Raw genomic sequence first — 14120 nt, 5'->3', positions numbered from 1 at the left:
CACACACAATTCCTATCTCTACTGCTTGCCCCCTACAGTGTACTTGGCATAAATCATCAGCTTTTGTAAGACCCCCAGGTCTCAGCTGTCTTATTTCTCATCCCCACTTTCTCCCTTGACACCTCCCTTGAAACCATTATTCCTGTGGTTTCCAGTCAGGCTTTACTATCTTTGTGTACTCACTCTTGAGCAGAAGAAATCATTTTTATAAGCCTACCAATTTTATTAGCAGCTTCAACAAACATACAAAAATCATTCCATTGAGTTTCTACAAAACTTTGCAAAGAGTTGCCAGTGGCGTCCATAGTCATCCCCTAGAAGATCAGTAACAGTAGCTGAGACCAACTCAGGGTTGAGAGGTAGTCGTGAGAAGGCTACCACCTTCCCATTTGGGGTAAGTTTAAGGTAGGGTACCTCAAAGCCTGCACTATTCTATGTTGAGTGGGAATACCCAAGCTTCTGGGTAGCACTCCAGACTGAAGACACTGAAAGCCAGGTTTATTACCCTTCCCAGTTATAACCAAAACAATGTGGGGCTCCCTCCATCACTTGCAGCTTCTGGGAGAGGCACACAAGTCAATGAGCACCAAGGGAAGGGGATGCTGACATCCACTTAACAGTTTTGGTTTATTTTATTTTATTTTATTTTATTTTATTTTATTTTATTTTATTTACACTCTGAGTGACCACTGTGGAGAGAAACTTGTCTTTGTCCCTCTCAGGAAGTCCAAGTCACTGTGATTCTGAGGGAAAGGGAGGATGGGGGAATGTCTGTTGCTGTTTTGCTGCCCTTGAAGTGGGTGGGGCAAAGTTAAATATTACCTCTAGATGTTAAGAGGAACTAGCCAGTTGGTGAGACTTATAACTCTTTTTTTTCCCCCCTTCTTTGTGTGTGTTCTTGGTTGCAGGGTACATGTGGATGCCAGAAGACAAACAGATGTCTTTTCTCAGGAGCTGTCCATCTTGTTTTCTGACAGTTGTTCTTTGTTAACTAGGGCTCACTGTGTAGGCAAGTCTGGCTGGCCAGCATCTATCTCTCTCTACCTCCCAGTACTGGGATTATAAGCACCCCCCTCATACCCTGACTTTTTATGTGGATGCTGAGGACTGAATCAAATTCTTATTCTTGTTGGGCAAGCACATTACCAACTGAACTGAATCTCCCCGGCTCCTACTGGTACTTCTTAATGCATATTAATGAACCAACTAATGGGTTTCACTGTAGAATAGATAGATAGATAGATAGATAGATAGATAGATAGATAGATAGATAGATAGATTAATTATACATAGAAATCACACACACACACACACACACACACACTTCCTGCAGTGTTTATGCTGACCATCACCTCTCTTTTCCCAACCACCATTCCCTTACCTTTCCTCCCCTTCCAACCACTAATAAACCCCTTTCTTCTGTTAGGCTATGGGTTTTTTTGTCTTCTCTAAAGTTTCCACATCCCAAGAGCTGATGCTGAGCACCAGCATTAATTCCTCTGCTTCTTGACAGTGGATCCATGTGTCCCTGTTGCCATATCCTCCTGCCACAAACTAATTCCTTGCGTTTGCCAGGTGTATCTTTTTCACAGCAATGACAAAAGTAACTAGGGCATGATGTACTGAATTTATTTCCCTTGGATATATAGCCAGGAATGATATAGATGGACAAAATAATAATTATACTTCTAAAAGATTTATTTATTTTATTTTATGTGTATGAGTGCTTTGTCTGCCTGTATATATGTGTACCGCATGTGTGCCTGTATGGGGCATTGGGCTATGCAAAGACAGTCTGGTTTCCAGTTGAGTTGAGGTCTGAACCCCGGGACCTGGTGGTGATTCACCTACATGGAATGGAAGGAGTTCTCTCATGTCTCCTGGACCCTGGCTCTTGTCAAAGTTACCTTCCCCTCAGCCCCCACAAGAGAAGCATGGTTAGTAGTCATATAGGCAATGCTCCAAGCTTCTGACCTTCAGGCTAGACTCCTCCCCAGTTACCTAGCAACAGAAAAGCTAGCAGCATACTTTAAGAGGGGCTGTTTGGCCTCTCCTCGATCTTTCATTCCTCTCACTCCTCTTGCTCTCTTACTCTCTCTCCTCTCCTCTCCTCTCCTCTCCTCTCCTCTCCTCTCCTCTCCTCTCCTCTCCTCTCCTCTCCTCTCCTCTCCTCTCCTCTCCTCTCCTCTCTTTGTTCTCTCTTACTCTCTCTCCCTCTTACTCTCTAGCCTTTCTTCTCTCTCCTCTTTTCCCTTTCTTTCCCCTTGACCATGGCCAGTCTCTCTCTCTCTCTCTGTCTCTTTTACCTTCTCTCTTTCCCTCTGCCTTTCTATAATAAAGCTCTAAAACCATAGACAGTCTCTGCTCATCAAGGCCTGCTGCTCAGACTCTCCCTTGTGTGGGAACCTCTCTTCCCTCAGCCCTCTCTCCCATAACCCCCAGCTAGAGGGTGTAACCCCGGGGCCCCTTTTGGTTTTGAGGGCTTGTCCACACCCTCGTCAAGTGGGTCAGAGGCTTAGATGCCCACCTGGGGCTGAGTGGAAAGCATCTGGCAGCCCTCCCATGTCTGCCTGCCCAGAGCACAGGAGGAACTCTGGTCAGATGTGGGCTATCCTCCCCTTCCCCTACTTCCCCTATGATCCTTATAGTTCCCACATGCCTGCTATCCCAAGAGATGAGAGATCATAAGAGGGGTCAGATCTCCTGGAACTGGAGTTATGGATGGTGGTAAGCCATCATGTGGGTGCTGGGAACTGAACCTAAATCCTGTGCAAGAGCAACAAGTAATCTTAACCACTGAGCCATCTCTTCAGCCCTAATGGTATTCTTAATACTTTCACGAATCTATATACTGTTGTCCATGGTTACTTTTATACCAGCAGTGTAACAAGGTTTCTTCCTTTCCTCCATTCTTCTAACTTCTTGTTATTTAAAATGATTGATAGCCACTTGAACGAGGGCAAAGTGGAGCCTCAGCTTAGTTCTCACTAATAGATGGATTAAGGGTGGTTAGACTTTTCTATTCTCCAGCCATTTTACATTTTACTTTTATTAGCTTTTGAGTAGAGACACAGAGTAATGGGCTACATGATGATACTTCACATGTATATCATTGTACTTTGAGGGTTTTCTTCCTTTCACCACACAAGGAGACCTGCTTCACCTTCTGCACATGGGAGAAAACACCCTATGGATACTTTGTCTTTTTTTACCCATTACCTTATCTTATTGTCCTCTTCTCCTCATTTTAGATGCCTCCTTCTCTCTCCTTGCCCCTACCTCATCTCCTCATATTTTCAGCATTTGAGAGAAAGCATTCTGTATTTGTTCTTCTGAATTTGGCTTAGTTTTCATAACACAATGGTCTACACATTGATCCGTGTTCTAGAAAATAAGATCATGTCATTCTTCTCTTTGATTTTTTTAAAATTTCTTTTAAAATTTCATACATGAGTACTGTTTGCCACTTTTCTCCCTTTCCCATCCTCCAAATCCTCCTTTCCTAACCTCTTCATCTTCAATTATTGTCATTTATATATGTATACATATATGTGTCTATAAATACACTCTGCTTAGACCATTTTTGTGTTGCATTTATGTTTATATAAGTGTTTAGAGCTGGCCACATGGAGTTGGCTAACTTATCCCTTGAGAAGACTTAGTCTCACTGTTCCCACTGAGATTGCCCATACGTAGCTCTTCATCTAGGAGTAGGGCCATGTGATCTTTCCCCCCATCCATGATGGTATGTCCACGGTTGTAGATAGCCCTGGGGTTGCTTGTATTTCGTTGCTAATTCCTCTCTCCTGGGAGGAGCTGTGAATGAGGAATGAGTCATGTAGTCAGATGACTTCTTGTGAACCATCCCCAAATGAATAAAAGAGCCAATTACTGGGCAAGTAGGGAGGACTTCCAGGTTAGATAGGGGAAGAGAGGAAGGAGGAAAGAGAGAGAGGGCCCATTTGAACCCAGATAGTGTGAGGACAAGATATGGCTACTAGTGTCTCCCGGTTTCAATGGTGAATCCATCAGGATTTGCCTCTGGGGGATTTAGATTTAATAAGGCTTATAAGATTAGGATTTTAGTTGTTGGTCCCAGTGATTGAGTTACCATAGTTTCTGAACAAAGTTTGGGTGGTGTTTTTCTTCACAAGGAGGCTCAATTGGGTTCCAGAGAGAAAGGTATGGCAGCAAAGCATGGGTTTGCAACATGTGAACCTCAAAGGCCATGGGGGTTTGGAAGCATAGGGCTGGCATGGTAACTTTTTTTTATCCATTTTTTATTAGGTATTTAGCTCATTTACATTTCCAATGCTAAACCAAAAGTCCCCCATACCCACCCCACCCCCACTCCCCTACCCACCCACTCCCCCTTTTTGGGCCTGGCATTCCCCTGTACTGGGGCATATAAAGTTTGCAAGTCCAATGGGCCTCTCTTTGCAGTGATGGCCGACTAGGCCATCTTTTGATACATATGCAGCTAGAGAGAAGAGCTCCAGGGTACTGCTTAGTTCATATTGTTGTTCCACCTAGAGGGTTGCAGTTCCCTTTAGTTCCTTGGGTGCTTTCTCTAATTCCTCCATTGGAGGCCCTGTGGTCCATTCAATAGCTGACTGTGAGCATCCACTTCTGTGTTTGCTAGGCCCTGGCATAGTCTCACAAGAGACAGCTATATCTGGGTCCTTTCAGCAAAATCTTGCTAGTGTATGCAATGGTGTCAGCGTTTGGAAGCTGATCATGGGATGGATCTCTGGATATGGCAATCCCTAGATGGTCCATCCTTTCCTCACACTTCCAAATTTTGTCTCTGTAACTCCTTCCATGGGTGTTTTGTTTCCTATTCTAAGAAGGGGCAAAGTGTCCACACTTTGGTCTTCGTTCTCTTGAGTTAATGTGTTTAGCAAATTATATCTTATATCTTGGGTATCCTAACTTTCTGGGCTAATATCCACTTATCAGTGAGTACATATTGTGAGAGTTCCTTTGTGATTGGGTTACCTCACTCAGGATGATGCCCTCCAGGTCCATCCATTTGGCTAGGAATTTCATAAATTCATTCTTTTTAATAGCTGAGTAGTACTCCATTGTGTAGATGTACCACATTTTCTGTATCCATTCCTCTGTTGAGGGGCATCTGGGTTCTTTCCAGCTTCTGGCTATTATAAATAAGGCTGCTATGAACATAGTGGAGCATGTATCCTTCTTACCGGTTGGGGCATCTTCTGGATATATGCCCAGAAGAGGTATTGCTGGATCTTCCGGTAGTAATATGTCCAATTTTCTGAGGAACCGCCAGACTGATTTCCAGAGTGGTTGTACAAGCCTGCAATCCCACCAACAATGGAGGAGTGTTCCTCTTTCTCCACATCCTCGCCAGCATCTACTGTCACCTGAATTTTTCATCTTAGCCATTCTGATTGGTGTGAGGTGGAATCTCAGGGTTGCTTTGATTTGCATTTCCCTGATGATTAAGGATGTTGAACATTTTTTCAGGTGCTTCTCTGCCATTCGGTATTCCTCGGGTGAGAAACCTTTGTTCAGTTCTGAGCCCCATTTTTTAATGGGGTTATTTGATTTTATGGAGTCTACCTTCTTGAGTCCTTATATATATATATTGGATATTAGTCCCCTGTCCCATTTGGGATAGGTAAAGATCCTTTCCCAATCTGTTGGTGGTTTTTTTGTCTTATTGACGGTGTCTTTTGCCTTGCAGAGACTTTGCAATTTTATTAGGTCCCATTTATCGATTCTCGATCTTACAGCACAAGCCATTGCTGTTCTATTCAGGAATTTTTCCCCTGTACCCATATCTTCGAGGCTTTTCCCCACTTTCTCCTCTATAAGTTTCAGTGTCTCTGGTTTTATGTGGAGTTCTTTAATCCACTTAGATTTGACCTTAGTACAAGGAGATAGTAATGGATCAATTCGCAATCTTCTACATGATAACAGCCAGTTGTGCCAGCACCATTTGTTGAAAATGCTGTCTTTTTTCCACTGGATGATTTTAGCTCCCTTGTAAAAGATCAAGTGACCATAGATGTGTGGGTTCATCTCTGGGTCTTCAATTCTGTTCCATTGGTCTACTTGTCTGTCTCTATACCAGTACCATGCAGTTTTTATCACAATTGCTCTGTAGTACAGCTTTAGGTCGGGCATGGTGATTCCACCAGAGGTTCTTTTATCCTTGAGAAGAGCTTTTGCTATCCTAGGTTTTTTGTTATTCCAGATGAATCTGCCAATTGCCCTTTCTAATTTGTTGAAAATTGAGTTGGAATTTTGATGGGGATTGCATTGAATCTGTAGATTGCTTTTGGCAAGATAGCCATTTTTACTATATTGATCCTGCCGATCCATGAGCATGGGAGTTCTTTCCATCTTCTGAGATCTTCTTGAATTTCTTTCTTCAGAGACATGAAGTTCTTGTCATACAGATCTTTCACTTCCTTAGTTAGAGTCACGCCTAAGTATTTTATATTATTTGTGGCTATTGAGAAGGGTGTTGTTTCCCTAATTTCTTTCTCTGCCTGTTTGTCCTTTGTGTAGAGAAAGGCCATTGACTTGTTTGAGTTAATTTTATATCCAGCTACTTCACTGAAGCTGTTTATCAGGCTTAGGAGTTCTCTGGTGGAATTTTTAGGGTCACGTATATATACTATCATATCACCTGCAAAAAGTGATATTTTGACTTCTTCCTTTCCAATTTGTATCCCCTCGATCTCCTTTTGTTGTCGAATTGCTCTGGCTAGGATTCAAGAACAATGTTGAATAGGTAGGGAGAGAGTGGACAGCCTTGTCTAGTCCCTGATTTTAATGGGATTGCTTCCAGCTTCTCACCATTTACTTTGATGCTGGCTACTGGTTTGCTGTAGATTGCTTTTATCATGTTTAGGTATGGGCCTTGAATTCCTGATCTTTCCAACACTTTTATCATGAATGGGTGTTGGATTTTGTCAAATGCTTTCTCAGCATCTAACGAGATGATCATGTGGTTTTTGTCTTTGAGTTTGTTTATATACTGGATTACGTTAATGGATTTCCGTATATTAAACCATCCCTGCATCCCTGGGATGAAACCTACTTGGTCAGGATGGATGATTGTCTTGATGTGTTCTTGGATTCGGTTAGAAAGAACTTTATTGAGGATTTTTGTATCAATATTCATAAGGGATATTGGTCTGAAGTTCTCTATCTTTGTGGGGTCTTTTTGTGGTTTAGGTATCAGAGTAATTGTGGCTTCGTAGAATGAGTTGGGTAGAGTACCTTCTGTTTCTATTTTGTGGAATAGTTTGTGAAGAACTGGGATTAGATCTTCTTTGAGGGTCTGATAGAACTCTGCACTAAACCCATCTGGTCCTGGACATTTTTTGGTTGGGAGACTATTAATGACTGCTTCTATTTCTTTGGGGGATATCAGGCTGTTTAGATCATTAACCTGATCTTGATTCAACTTTGGTACCTGGTATCTGTCTAGAAACGTCTCCATTTCATCCAGGTTCTCCAGTTTTGTTGAGTATAGCCTTTTGTAGAAGGATCTGATGGTGTTTTGGATTTCTTCAGGATCTGTTGTTATGTCTCCCTTTTCATTTCTGATTTTGTTAATTAGGATGCTTTCCCTGTGCCCTCTAGTGAGTCTGGCTAAGGGTTTGTCTATCTTGTTGATTTTCTCAAAGAACCAGCTCCTCGATTGGTTGATTCTCTGAATAGTTCTTCTTGTTTCCACTTGGTTGATTTTGCCCCTGAGTTTGATTATTTCCTGGTGTCTACTCCTCTTAGGTGAATTTGCTTCCTTTTGTTCTAGAGCTTTTAGGTGTGTTGTCAAGCTGCTAATGTATGCTCTCTCTAGTTTCTTTTTGGAGGCACTCAGAGCTATGAGTTTTCCTCTTAGATATGCTTTCATTGTGTCCCATAAGTTTGGGTATGTTGTGGCTTCATTTTCGTTGAATTCTAAGAAGTCCTTAATTTCTTTCTTTATTCCTTCCTTGACCAAGCTATCATTGAGAAGAGTGTTGTTCAGTTTCCACGTGAATGTTGGCTTTCTATTATTTATTTTGTTATTGAAGATCAGCCTTAGTGCATGGTGATCTGATAGGATGCATGGGACAATTTCAATATTTTTGAATCTGTTGAGGCCTGTTTTGTGACCTATTATGTGGTCAATTTTGGAGAAGGTACCATGAGGTGCTGAGAAGAAGGTATATTCTTTTGTTTTAGGATAAAATGTTCTGTACATATCTGTCAGATCCATTTGTTTCATAACTTCTGTTAGTTTCACTGTGTCCCTGTTTAGTTTCTGTTTCCATGATCTGTCCCTTGGTGAAAGTGGTGTGTTGAAGTCTCCCACTATTATTGTGTGAGGTGCAATGTGTGCTTTGATATTTACTAAAGTTTCTTTAATGAATGTGGCTGCCCTTGTATTTGGAGCATAGATATTCAGAATTGATAGTTCCTCTTGGAGGATTTTACCTTTGATGAGAATGAAGTGCCCCTCCTTGTCTTTTTTGATGACTTTGGGTTGGTAGTCAATCTTATCAGATATTTGGATGGCTACTCCAACTTGTTTCTTCATAACATTTGCTTGGAAAATTGTTTTCCATCCTTTCATTCTGAGGTAGTGTCTATCTTTTTCTCTGAGATGAGTTTCCTGTAAGCAGCAAAATGTTGGGTCTTGTTTGTGTAGCCAGTTTGTTAGACTATGTCTTTTTATTGGGGAGTTGAGACCATTGATATTAAGAGATATTAAGGAAAAGTAATTGTTGCTTCCTGTTATTTTTGTTGTTAAAGTTGGCATTCTGTTCTTGTGGCTGTCTTCTTTTAGGTTTGTTGAGGGATTACCTTCTTGTTTTTTCTAGGGCGTTGTTCCCGTTCTTGTATTGGTTTTTTTCTGTTATTATCCTTTGAAGGGCTGGATTTGTGGAGAGATAATGGGTGAATTTGGTTTTGTCGTGGAATACTTTGGTTTCTCCATCTATGATAATTGAGAGTTTGGCTGGGTATAGTAGCCTGGGCTGGAATTTGTGTTCTCTTAGTGTCTGTATAACATCTGTCCAGGCTCTTCTGGCTTTCATAGTCTCTGGTGAAAAATCTGGTGTAATTCTGATAGGCTTGCCTTTATAAGTTACTTGACCTTTTTCCCTTACTGCTTTTTGTATTCTATCTTTATTTAGTGCATTTGTTGTTCTGATTATTATGTGTCGAGAGGAATTTCTTTTCTGGTCCAGTCTATTTGGAGTTCTGTAGGCTTCTTGTATGTTCATGGGCATCTCTTTCTTTATATTTGGGAAGTTTTCTTCAATAATTTTGTTGAAGATGTTTGCTGGTCCTTTGAGTTGAAAATCTTCATTCTCATCCACTCCTATTATCCGTAGGTTTGGAATTCTCATTGTGTCCTGGATTTCCTGGATATTTTGAGTTAGGATCTTTTTGCATTTTCCATTTTCTTTGATTGTTGTGCCGATGTTCTCTATGGAATCTTCTTCACGTGAGATTCTCTCTTCCATCTCTTGTATTCTGTTGCTGATGCTCGAATCTATGGTTCCAGATTTCTTTCCTAGGGTTTCTATCTCCAGTGTTCCCTCACTTTGAGTTTTCTTTATTGTGTCTACTTCCCTTTTTAGGTCTAGTATGGTTTTGTTCATTTCCATCACCTGTTTGTATGTTTTTTCCTCTTTTTCTGTAAGGACTTCTACCTGTTTGATTGTGTTTTCCTGTTTTTCTTTAAGGACTTGTAACTCTTTAGCAGTGTTCTCCTGTATTTCTTTAAGTGAGTTATTAAAGTCCTTCTTGATGTACTCTACCATCATCATGAGATATGCTTTTAAATCTGGGTCTAGGTTTTCGGGTGTGTTGGGGTGTCCTGGACTGGGCGAAGTGGGAGTGCTGGGTTCTGATGATGGTGAGTGGTCTTGGTTCCTGTTAGTAAGATTCCTACGTTTACCTTTCGCCATCTGGTAATCTCTGGAGTTAGTTGTTATAGTTGACTCTGTTTAGAGATTGTTCTTCTGGTGATTCTGTTACAGTCTATCAGCAGACCTGGGAGACAGACTTTCTCCTCTGAGTTTCAGTGCTCAGAGCACTCTCTGCTGGCAAGCTCTCCTCTTACAGGGAAGGTGCGCAGATATCTTGTGTTTGGACCTCCTCCTGGCCGAAGAAGAAGGCCCAAAACAGGACCTTTCCCAGAAGCTGTGTTGCTTTGGCAGGTCCCAGAAGCTGTCATCTTCTGTGGTGCAGACTCTCACCTGTGCAGACTAATTTCCTAAGTTCGGTGGAGTCCCGGAACCAAGGTGGCTCCTGAGGCTGAGGCCTTCCGAGCCAGGTGGACACCTGTCCTCTGGTCGGGAAGGTGGTCGGCTGTCTGCAGCCCGAAAAGGGCGCTGCCTCAGCGGCTCTGTGGCTTCACCTGTCCCAGAAGCCGTCTGGTTCTGTGGTGCACCCTCTCACCTGTTCAGACCAATCTCCTAAGTTTGGCAGAGTCCCGGAACCAAAACGGGCATGGTAACTTATCTACCAGTGGGTGGAGAGATTTTGGTGATCTGAGATAGCAAGTCTCCAAGAGATAAGAACTGGTCAGCAAGGAGATGGTGCACTGAGCAGACCATGGGTATAAACTCTGCAGCCAGTACCACAACACCCAGAGGAAGCTCCACTCCCAAGCACTCTAACACATCCAGGATCATAGGATCAGAGGTGAGGAAGGCACAACATCTGCCCCAGCACTGGAAGTAACTGGGACCAGGGCCACCCAGACACCCAGAAACTCCACCAGACCCTGCCTGGGCTGGTGCTCTGAGCAGACCTTGGGTGCGAACTCTGCAGCCAGTCCCACAAACACAAAAGAAGATACACTCCCAGGCACTCCAACATTCCCAGGATCAGAGCCAGTCCCACAACACCCAGAGGAAGCTCCACTCCCAAGCACTCTAACACACCCAGGATCATAAGATAAGAGGTGAGGAGGACAGAACAACTGCCCCAACACTGGAAGTAACTGGGACCAGCAGGACTCAGGCACACAGAAACACCACCCAACAAGTAGCACAGGTTCCTTCCGGTCTGAGCAGGTGCTGTGAGTAAATCTTGGGAGCAAACTTTGCAGCCAGTCCCACAACACCCAGAGTAAGATCCACTCCCGGGCTCACTAACACACCCAGGGTCATAGGATCAGAGGTGCCCTGAGCAGACCTAGGGCACAAACTCTGCAGCCAGTCCCATAACATCCAGAAGAAGTTCCACTCCCATGTGCTCTAACATACCCTGGACCACAGGATCACAGGATCCTAGGATTCCAGGATCCCAGGATTACAGGATCACAGAAACAGTTGAACTCTGTGGATCACAGAAAGGACAGGCCCCAGTCACATCTACCGAGGGCATGTAGCGCTAGAGATAATCAGATGGCAGGAGGCAAGCATAAGAATATAAGCAATAGAAGCCAAGGTTACTTGGCATCATCAGAACCCACTTCTCCCACCATAGGAAGTCCTAGATACACCATCACACTAGAAAAACAAGATTCTCAAATCACTTCTCATGATGGTGATAGGGGACTTTAAGAAGGTCATAAAGAACTCCCTTAAAGAAATATAGGAGAACACAGGTAAACAGCTAGAAGCCCTTAAAGAGGAAACACAAAACTCCCTTAAAGAATTATAGGAAAACACAATTAAATAGGTGAAGGAAATTAACAAAAACATCCAAGATCTAAAAATGGAGATAGAAACAATAAAGACATCACAAGAGGAGACAATTCTAGAGTTAGAAAACCTAGGAAAGAGATCAGGAGACATAGATGCAAGCATCACCAACAGAATACAAGAGATAGAAGAGAGAATCTCAGGTGCAGAAGATAACATAGAAAACATTGACACAACAGTCAAAGAAAATGCAAGGTGTAAAAAGCTCCTAACCAGGAACTTTCCTAACATTCAGGAAATCCAGGACACAATAAGAAAACCAAACCTAAGGATAATAGGTATAGAAGGGAACAAAGATTCCCAACTTAAAGGGCCAGTAAATGTCTTCAACAAAATTATAAAACTTCCCTAACCTAAAGAAAGAGATGCCCATGAACATACAAGAAGCCTACAGAACTCCAAATAGACTGGACCAGAAAAGAAATCCCTCCTGTCACATGATAATCAAAACCCTAATGTAATAAACAAAGAAAGAATATTAAAAGCAGTAAGGGAAAAAAGTCAAGGCAGACCTATAAGAATTACACAGACAGACTTCTCACCAGAGACTATGAAAGCTAGAATATCCTGGACAGATGTCATACAGACTCTAAGAGAACACAAATACCATCCTAGGCTATTATACCCAGCAAAACTCTCAATTACCATAGATGGAGAAACCAAGATAATCCATGAGAAAACCAAATTTACACAATATATTTTCATAAATCCAGCCCTACAAAGGATAATAGATGGAAAACTCCAACACAAGAAGGGAAACTACACCCTAGAAAAAGCAAGAAAGTAATCTTTCAACAAACCCAAATGAAGATAGCCACACAAACATGATTCCACCTCTTAATAACAAAATAACAGGAAGTAACAATCACTTTTCTTCAATATCTCTTAACATCAATGGACTCAATTCCCCAAAAAAGACATAGACTAATAGGCTGAATACATAAACAGGAGCCAGCACTTTGCTGCATACAGGAAACGCACCTCAGTGACAAAGACAGACACTCCCTCAGAATAAAAGGATGGAAAACAATTTTCCAAGCAAACAGCCCCAAGAAACAAGCTGGAGTAGCCATTCTAATATCAAATAAAATCAACTTTCAACCTAAAGTTATCAAAAAAGATAAGGAAGGACACCATATTGGTCAAGGAAAAAGTCTACCAAGATGAACTCTCAATTCTGAACATCTATGCTCTATGCAAGGGCACCCACATTCATAAAAGAAATTTTACTAAAGCTCAAAGCACACATCCCACCACACAATAATAGTGGGGGACTTCAACACCCCACTCTCAGCAATGAACAGATCATGGAAACAGAAACTAAACAGAGACATAGTGAAACTAACAGAAGTTAGGAATCAAATGAATCTACTAGATATTTATAGAACATTTCATCCTAAAGCAAAAGAATATACCTTCTTCTCAGAACCTCATGGTTCCTCCTCCAAAATTGGTGATATAATTGGTCACAAGACAGGCCTCAACAGATACAAGGAGACTGAAATAATCCCATGCACCCTAACATATCACCACAGACTAAGGCTGGTCTTAAATACCAACAAAAACAACGGGAAGCACACATATACATAGAAGGTGAACAATGCTCTACTCAAATGATAACTCGGTCAAGGAAAAAAATAAAGAAATTAAAGACTTTTTTAAATCTAATGAAAATGAGGACACATTGTACCCAAACTTATGGGACACAATAAAAGCAGTGGTAAGGAAACTCATAGCTCTGAGTGCCTCCAAAAAGAAACTAGAGAGAGCACACACTAGCAGCTTGACAACACACCTAAAAGCTCTAGAACAAAAAGAAGCAAATTCACCCAAGAGGAGTAGACAGCAGGAAATAGTCAAACTCAGGGGCAAAATAAACCAAGTGGAAACATGAAGAACTATTCAAAGAATCAACCAAATGAGGAGCTGGTTCTATGAGAAAATCAACAAGATAGATAAACCCTTAGCCAGACTCACTAGAGGGCACAGGGAAAGCATCCTAATTTAAAAAATCAGAAATGAAAAGGGAGACATAACAACAGATCCCATATCTCCTAAAGAAATAGAAGCAGTCATTAATAGTCTCCCAACCAAAAAAAGCCCAGGACCAGATGGGTTTAGTGCAGAGTTCTATCAGACCTTCAAAGAAGATCTAATCCCAGTTCTTCACAAACTATTGACAAAATAAAAACAAAAGGTATGCTACCCAACTCATTCTATGAAGCCACAATTACTCTGATACTTAAACCACAAAAAGACCCAACAAAGATAGAGAACTTCAGACCAATTTCCCTTATGAATATGGATGCAAAAATCCTCAATAAAGTTCTCGCTAACCGAATCCAAGAACACATTAAAACAATCATCCATCCTGACCAAGTAGGTTTCATTCCAGGGATGCAGGGCAGGTTCAATATAAGGAAATCCATC

General features: G+C 41.8%; 1 long non-coding RNA gene across 1 annotated transcript in view; it reads left to right on the top strand.

Annotated features, from left to right (window-relative positions):
* Gm5106 (predicted gene 5106) overlaps positions 1-1424 on the top strand; it is a 24947-nt gene extending 23523 nt beyond the window's left edge. The window contains exon 3 of the long non-coding RNA NR_152133.1: positions 909-1424. This is a non-coding gene — a long non-coding RNA (predicted gene 5106). The remainder of the gene's footprint in view (positions 1-908) is intronic.
* Positions 1425-14120: the final 12696 nt, after the last annotated feature.

The sequence above is a fragment of the Mus musculus genome, chromosome 5 (assembly GCF_000001635.26).
Source record: "Mus musculus strain C57BL/6J chromosome 5, GRCm38.p6 C57BL/6J".
NCBI classification, from domain to species: Eukaryota; Metazoa; Chordata; class Mammalia; order Rodentia; family Muridae; genus Mus; species Mus musculus.
This window is presented reverse-complemented; position numbering and strand designations above follow the sequence as displayed.